At 43.2% G+C, this 9,035-nt stretch overlaps 1 non-coding gene across 1 annotated transcript; it reads left to right on the top strand.

Moving 5' to 3' along the window:
- Nucleotides 1–8,329: 8,329 nt before the first annotated feature.
- Nucleotides 8,330–8,435, top strand: LOC125595783. The gene has a single exon (XR_007330603.1). It is a non-coding gene; the product is annotated as a small nucleolar RNA R71 (small nucleolar RNA).
- Nucleotides 8,436–9,035: the final 600 nt, after the last annotated feature.

Here is a 9,035-nt window from a genome sequence, read left to right as displayed (position 1 = left end):
AAGGAATAATCACTAGTCTTAGTCAGATTCGTATTAGTCAGATTATGGATTTTGCCTATAGCGAGCAGGATGAAGATTTTAAAATCCCGACCACTCATGTCAAGCAGCCAGACATTCAGGTTCACCATGCAGATGAGAGTAAGCAGAAGGACGAACTGAACAGAGAAAAGCTGGTCAACCATGATACAGTTAAGGATGATGAATATCATGTACCAGGAGAGCAGAGCAAAGTAGAAGAAGCTGATACAAAAGATCCGACTTCAGCATCGATCGACAGTAGCAACTCAGAATCGATCGATATCCGCACTTCAGAAACGATCGATACAGATATTTGTCATCGATTGATACCTTCTACAATCTCTGATGCTACCACTATGTATGTTAGGACTGGACGACCGAAGGCAATTAGAGACTATAACAGTCCTGAGGACACCTATGCTAAAAGGTCTGCATTGCGTCGTTCAGCACTTCAGAATACTGTCCTTGAGCTGCACCCTGCATATATCCCTCTTATGGGTCAGCATTCTTTCCATGGTTTTCCTCATGAAGATCCCACTAGCCACCTGGAGACATTTGTAGATCTGGCATCGACCATCAAATGCAATGGAGTCTCTGAAGACTACTATTTATGCAAATTATTCTCATACTCTCTTGTTGGAGAAGCAACTTATTGGTTCAGGAAGTTGCCACTAGGATCTCTCACTACCTGGAATGACATCAGATACGCCTTCGTCAACAAATTTCTCTATGATGCTGCAGCAAATCTAGAGATTGAGATAAGGTCTATGCTGGAATATATGGTGGAGGATGATGAGCAACATGAGTCTGGAAAGCTGAGCACAGTAGAAGTAGCTGATATTAGTGACACGAGCTCATCATCGATCGACACCCTTACCATAACATCGATCGTCACCCCCACCTCATCGTCGATCGACCCCAGTACCTCAGAAATGATCGACACAGACTTTTTTCATCGATCGATTCCACTTGAAATTGAATTGTCCTCAGCACATTGCAAACTCGACACAGGAGAGCATCGATGAATCAAGCTGTGATCTTACCTCAGATGTCGACAAAGTCACTCTGAAAGACTTTCTGGAGTTGGAAGAATGGCTTCGGCAGAAGCTTGATGATCAGCCCGCTTCGGGAAAAGGTCTGGAAAATTCCTTAAAAGCTGAAGACATCGACCGACATAAACCTGATGAGATCGATCGACACCCACCCTACGACATCGATCTACAGTCGTCGTCTAACATCGATCAACATACACCCGACTGTATCGCTCAATACCCACCCGATTGCATCGATCGACACCGATGTTGGAATGAACTATCAGGATACATGATTGAACCAGAACTGGTTGGAAGAAAAGAACACACGTCTGGAGCCTCACACCTTGATGTTCCCGAAAATCTAAGACCACCTCTATGCGAAGAAGAAGGTGTTGGGATTTGCAAAAGAATGAAGAGGATACAAGATCCTGTGAAGATTATGGTTCCATGTGCAGTGTTTGAAGTTGAATCTCCTATCCCACCAGATAAAGGTGTGTATCTGAGTTCTTACATTGAGGTATTGAATGATCAACCTCATGTAGATGCTTCTCAGAGAGGGCTGAGATTTAGAGATGAAGGCTCAGCAGAAGCACCATCGAGCGACATCAGCAAATTGGAATTGATCGACACTAACACTTAATCATCGATCGATACCGATCAGATACCATTGATCGACACCAGACGCAAATCAGAGCATAATGAGTATGAATTGTGTGGAAATATTTTTTATGGAGATACCACCACGCATTCAGACAAGTCTGGGGGAAAGAAGTGGAGGAACTGGAAGAAGAAAAAAAGAATCAATGTAGGTTCTCAGTTATCATTGATTCCTCACTTCTCAGATGATGCCAGGAAGTCCAGAGTGAGATTACACAAGTCTGTGGGAAAGAAGGGGAGAAATTGGAAGAAGCGGAAACGAACCAAAGGAGGTTCTCAATTACCATTGACTCCTTACTTCTCAGATAGTATCAGAAAATCAAGAGTGCGCAGCAAATGCTTCTCACATCCATATGCAAAACTTAGAGCACTCCTTATTGTTGAGATGATAGACAAATGGTACTTGTGTACATCGATCGATATTAATCTTCATCTGTCGAGGCATCTCCTGGTGTCGATTGATAGCACTGATGCGCATCGATCGATTGTTCTTCCTCTCGACGACTTCTACGTGGTCAGCTCGGGTGAAATGTCCTTTAAGCTCCAAAATGCTCCAAACTCATAGCTTTACTCCGAAATGCACCTGAACCTGAAAACATACCTAGAAGAGTAGAAAACATAGATATATATATATATATATATATATATAGTAAAACACCTATATACCATGGATGAAAACGGGACAAATCCAAGGTATATCAACTCCCCCAGACTTACCCTTTTGCTTGTCCTCAAGCAAAACATATAGGCAGTCTCTCTGAAGAGGTTTGAAAATATTAGGGGCTTAAGATTTTAAAGCAAGAAATCTTTTCTTCAACAATTTTGCAACCATATTTAAAAAGTCCTAATTACAGAAGCACACTATGCAATATCCTAGCTTAGCAACCATTTCTAACATAACACAACTCATCAATTCACGTCTGACATCCCCTCTACTGATTTTATTTCTTAGCATAAATATAAAGTGAATGCTTTACCTTGGGAGTATTGATCATAGGATGCAAGGATTTCAGACAAGTATCTGGATCTGCAGGTAAAAGTTAGTTCCTAGTTTCTCTCTCTCTAATTTTCTCTCTTGAGTCAAAGTCTGCTTCAATTGCAGGATGAGTGACCAAGATTGGACAGGCTTCCATAAATCAAAACTTAATGGTGGTTGCCACCAAGTTCTGTTCACTTCTTTTTGACCTATATCCAAGAGTTCTTTGCGAAAGCGAACCTTAAAGATTGCCGCCTCCAAGTCCAGTTTCGAACTCTTTTATTGGAGTCTTTATGAATCAAGCCTTAATGGTTTTAGCCACCAAGTCCTGTTCAGACTCATCCTAAGTAAACAATAGATCTTATTATTTTTTTTTTATTATTATTATTATTTTTTTTATGTACTCACTAACTATTCTAGGGTCGAAATTTAGAGAGAGAAAATGTGATAAATAATCTACACCAGGCGTTACCTTCCAGACTTGTCTGATGAATCCGATCCCATGTATACCAAGCCCCAAGACAAGCGGTTATGTCAGGTTTAGTGTTGGAAATCAGCTTTGGTTGCTTCATACGTTTCAAGGCAAGTGTGTAGTTGATAGCTTTAGCATCTATAGTGCTATCTGCAATCAGTAAATCTAAAATGGTTCTAAAGATTGGTTAGATATTCAAGTTTAAATCAATATAAGATTATAGTCCTTATTTTCAATAGCTAAACATAATTTATTAAAATTCCATTTATATAAAAATAAAATAAATTATATCAGTAAATCTCCCCCCATACTAAAATTACACTGTTCCAGTGTAACTCAGTCGGAGTTAAGATGAAATAGGTCATGATGTACGAAATGTAACAAGTAGGGAATATACATCTGACCGGAGTAGATATCGATCGATGGAAATATGTTACATCGATCGTCGTGTGGTTGTCCATGTCGAGCGATGTCGACGTCTCGTCGGCGGTCGATATGCAGGTCCTCCTACTTGGGTCTCCTAAATCTGAAAGAAATAAAACGAAAGTAAATAAATGCTAGGTAATAAAACCAAACTAAAATACCTAATAGTGGGTTGCCTCCCACTCAGCGCTTGGTTATAATCATTTAGCTTGACTGTGGTAGTGATTGGCTATTTGGTGGAGAAACAGCTACTTGTTGGAAAGCAAGCATCCACGTCATCTCTGCGCATTCTGGACCAAGATGCAATGAAACTTCTTGTGGCCTCATCATTTCTTGTCCATTTGTCATCCATCTTCTCAAGTGCATTGGAGATGTTTTGTAGCCTATCTTGAATGTTGTCAATGCTGACCTTGTGCCAGCCTATGTTGTCATAGGCGTATGCTGAAAGTTCTGTCAGTTCCTTTTGCATTGACTCTAACGTCTTGTGTATCAGCTGCTCGCCGGATGGTGTAGAATCGGCGTCAATCGATGCGATTATGTGTTCGTCGGTCGATCTTGGCGACTTACCATCGAGCGATTTCGCTCTCGTCCTGTCGATCGATGCTGATATCTGGTGCTGAGCTGCGGGTTGCCTCTGAATGGTTTTGACTTCTTTCTGTAGCCATTCTGCGTGGCTGTCTAGTCCACTGATTTTGTTGTCGAATTGAAAGTAGATGTCATCGCAGCGTTTGTCAAGTCGTTCCTCCATGTTGTCTATAGCAGTGTAGATCTTAGATGTGATCTTGTCAACCTCTGCTGCTGTGTAAGGAAGTAACTCCACAGGATTCTTTCCATCGATCCAAGGCCCTTGTAGCCTGTCGATCGATGCTGAATTTGGCTTAGCGTCGAGCGATGTGATTGTACACATGTCGATCGATGTGGCTGGTTGTTGGTCCTTCTTGCGAATGGTATCCAGATCTTGCTGTAGTAGCTCGATTTTACTGCTCAGCCAGTCCACGTTGTTGTTGAGAGTGTAGTACACGTCGTTTATCCTTGTGTCGATGTATGAGACTTCCCATTCATCCTTGTGTTGTGCTGAATATTACGGTTCTGCAGGGATCTGGGATGTAGGAAGACTGACGTCGATCGATGGTGCGTGTGGTGCGTCGATCGATGCTGAGGTCGTGGCTTCCTTCTCAAGTTGCTGACGTAAACTCTCAATTTATGTCCTCATTTCTGCCATACTTCTGAAAAGCTCATTGTAGCCTCTATCCAAAGGTTGATGTGTATCTTCTACCAAAGATTCGAGCTCCTCTCCCAGTCTTTCCTGAGCTTCACAAATACCAAACACCATCTCATTCATTTCATCTTTGCTGTAGAGTTCTGGTGCCAGTCTTGTGAGTGAAGGAAGTGGCATGTTCTGGAAGACAGATGTGGCTCTCTTCAAAAAAAGATGCTCTTTCCTGTAATTTCCTGATGTCGTCCTTTGTGACATGTATCATCTCACGTGCTATGCCTCGTACGTGTCCACACTCATCTCTGTAGACTCCATACTCGTCCCTTCGTTCCCAAGTGAACTTTCTGGCTTCGTACATGTCAAAAGCATGGTTTCCAAATTCATAACGTCTATCGATCGACGTCGGTTCATCCCTATCGATCGACGTTGGTGTTACCCTGTCGACCGATGTCTCAGTTGTCCCGTCGATCGATGGTTGCCCTTTTGGTTGGCGTGATAGATCTGGATTGATTTCTGTTGTGGCGACTCCTACGTGATTGTTTGGATATGTTTGAATGACGTCTGAAGTGCCACGTTGCTGTGAGAATAGGTTGTCAGGTCCATTGGCTACTTGAAGGATATCTGCTATGTCCTCTCTGGACACTTGTAAGATCCTTCCATCCATTGCACGTGCATTGCCATCTGGGTCCCAGAAAATACCAAATTCATCAGGTGTTAGAAAACCGTAATCAATGTTTGCATTATCAGTCAATTTAGAAATAGAAAGATTAGGGTTTAGAGTAGTATCGATCGATGTAGATACAGATGCATCGATCGATGGCAGAGTAATTTCTGCAGAACATGTGTTCTTGAGATGATTGCTCTTCATGGATTTTCCTGTTGATGTAGATGGAAGAGTGTTCATCTTTTTTTGCTTGTGTGTCTGCTCTGGTGTGTGGAAGTGGTTTCGGGGGTGCAAAACGTTTTATATAGGTATATCTAAACCTAGTTGGAGAGGGAATATTCTCCTGCTCCTGAATTTTCGCTGCGGCGCGAATATCGATCGATGTTCCTGTGTGGGTGTCGATCGATGTGAGCGGTTGTTTTGCTGGACGAGGGTGGGTATCGACCGATGTGGAGTGCACTTCGGCGATCGATGTTGGAAATGTGTTGGTGAACTTGTGTGTTTCAAATCTTTCATCTTGCAAAGACATTTCTATTGCACGTTCTTTCCAATAATCCTCATCGTATTCCTCTGTATGTTCCTCGTTAGATGAAGTAATTACAGTGTCAACTGCAAAACTTTCATGGAAACCACTGTCTGCCCAACTGCCAATGGAATAATCATCACGTCCTCTCTTGCTTGGAGGTTGGAAGGCAAAGTGGGGGTAACAATGATTAGGTGGAGCGAAATGGTCAACCGGCTGCTTTAGATCGAGTGATGTGTTGTTGCGGTCATCGATCACAGTTGACTCATTGGAATCGATCGATGGAAAGGTGGGGGTGTCGATCGATTCCGAGTACTCTGTTTTGTACTCCGATTCATACTCTGCTCCACAATGGCATGCGCCAATGAAGCCAAGTTCTTTCCCGTAATCCACAGAATTAATAACCTTTGTCTTAGGTCTGATGGGGTCGTAGTGGATGTAGGGGTCTATCAGCGTCAGACACAATTTGTTTTTGTTCATGTCACATACGGCTCTTACTGTAACCAGGAAAGATCTTCCAAGCAGAAGTGAAGAGTTCCAGTTAAGCTCGATGTCTAGGACATGAAAATCTACAGGGCCAAGGGCATTACCAATCTGTACCTCCATATCTCTTATGATACCTCCTGATAGTTTTTCTGAAAGATCCACGAATGTGAAGGATTATGTTGAAGGTTTGATGGTCAAACCAAGCTGGTCTGCCATGATCCTAGGGAGGATACTAACTGATGCTCCTGTGTCACACATTTAATGGGGAAATTCAACACCCTTGACTATGCATGGTATTGCAAACTTCCCAGGATCACTCTTCATCCTGGACAACACCCTGTATTGCAAACTTCCCAGGATCACTCTTCATCCTTGACAACACCCTTGACAACACACTGTGTTTCATCTTCTCTCTGACTTGTTGAAACATTCTCCTAATGTCCTCCTCAGTTACCCTTGTTTCTCTGAAGAACATCCACAACCGGTGTGTGAAGTAAGCTTCATCAAAAGCTTTTTCGATTGGGATTCTGAGGATTCTTTTAGTGAAACCATCCATCTCCTTTTCGTTAGCTTCCCTCTTAAGGTTCTTAGGAATCTTCTCCTTTCTTTTCCTTAACCTTCTCCCTTTAGTTTCTTATTCTTCTTGAACTGGTTCTGGTGAACTATTTAAAGGGTTGGGTTTTGGTTCGGGTGGGCTAGCTAATGGTTTAGGTGGTCGTCTGAGCGCGTTGATGTAATCATTATCGATTGAGGGTAACCGCACTCGGTATGTCAGAGGTGCATGTCGATCGATGGGAGTGGGGTGTGACGATCGATGTCGGACTCACTCTGTCGATCGATGGTTGGCTCAACCGATCGATCGATTTTATCATAGACAGGGGAGGGTGGGTGAGGATGCTTAGCTGCGAATTCTTCATGAGTTAGAATTCGAACTGCATTGCAATCAGTCGAGTTAGCGGACGACGTCGATCGATGACTGGAGTAATCCATCCATCGATCTTCGTCATGGTCTGTCGATCGATGTGAGTTCATCGACATCGGTCGACACCATTGGGATCCGCCGAGACTCATGGAACTTTCGATTTCGAAGTCTCCTTCCTCAAGCTTTTCATTTCTCACCACTTGCCAGAAATCATCATCTATGATGGCATTTACGTGGTGTTTCCCTTTGTCGGCTCCTGCCTCTCTAGCGAAAGCTTCTTGCCTTTTTATAGTCTCGCCCGTCTGAATTACTTGCGTTTCAAGTTTTCTCACCTTAGTCCCTAAGATCTCGATTTTGGTGTTCAGATTTTTGTAGGCGGAGTCTATTTTACCATTAAAATCCACGGTGATTTGTTGTTTTCCCAACAGTACTCGATCAAGCATTTCTTGGATCTTGCTTTCCTGACTCTGGGTGGTGGATTTTGGTAGTAAGAGTTCGAGTAGCTTTTGCTGTTGTTGAAGGGTTTTTTAAATTGTGAACTCTGGTTACTTCTTTGACCATTTCCGAAGAAGTTTCTGTTTCCGCCCTGGTTTCCAAATTTCTGGAATCCGGTACCTCCGATATAGTTCACATTTTCTTCTCCTTCCGTATCTGCTACTTCTCCTTCAGCTGAACAGACTTGCTTCCTAAGAAGCTCGTGCACCATATCTAACTTAGCTCTTACTTCGTCCATTTGTTCCTTCCCGATAGATGCTACAGACTTCTTCCGTTCAGAGTCAGTGTTTTGGGTGCTGCTGCTGTTAGCAAGGTTTTCGATAAGTCTCACAGCTTCCAACGGATTCCGAGTAGTGAAGTTTCCATCACTCGCCATATCAAGAGCCATTTGATACTGTAAGGCGAGACCTCGGAAAAAAGTGCTTAGCAGCTGCACTTCGTTAAATCCGTGGTGTGGACAGTCTCGCTGGAAGAACCTAAATCTAATCCACGCATCTTTGAAGGACTCTCCAGCCTCCTGCGAGAATGTAGAAATTTTGTTCCGAAGTTCTTCAGCGCGCGCCTCATCAAAGAAGTTTCGTAAGAAAGCATTCTTGATGTCGGCCCAGGATGTTAAAGATCCTGTGGGTTGCTGCCTAAGCCAGTGCATCGCTTCTCCATTCAGCGTGTATCTGAAGAGCTTGCACAGCAGGTAATCTTCAGGGACTCCTTCCATCCGAATAGCAGCGATTAGATCCTCGAACCGTTCCAGATGGTCCATAGGATGCTCGTGCGGTAACCCAGAGTAGGGTATCTGCGACACGAGGGTGTAGTATTGAGGCTTCAGCTCGAAATTCTGCTTCTGGATCTCCAGAAGTCGAATAGCTGATCTGTTGGAATAGTACTCATCTGGGCGATTGTAGTAGGCCAGTGGTTTCGATCGAGCGTCCTCATCTACAGGTTGAGCAGCTCCTGTAGCATTAGCATCAGGGATTACAGTCCCCTGAGCGTCTATTTTTTGACCTGTTGCATTACGCAGATGACCGTCTTGGTCATACAGGTTTGCGTTCTTGTCCTGTGTTAGAATAATAATGTTTACCATTTTTGACGACACGGTATCGATCGACGTACGTGGTGTAGTATCGATCGTTGTCGAAAAATTGGGATCGA

Source organism: Brassica napus, unplaced genomic scaffold (genome assembly GCF_020379485.1).
Source record: "Brassica napus cultivar Da-Ae unplaced genomic scaffold, Da-Ae ScsIHWf_1087;HRSCAF=1551, whole genome shotgun sequence".
Classification (NCBI taxonomy): Eukaryota; Viridiplantae; Streptophyta; class Magnoliopsida; order Brassicales; family Brassicaceae; genus Brassica; species Brassica napus.
The sequence above is the reverse complement of the archived record's forward strand: the minus strand, read 5'-3'. Positions and strand labels throughout refer to the sequence as shown.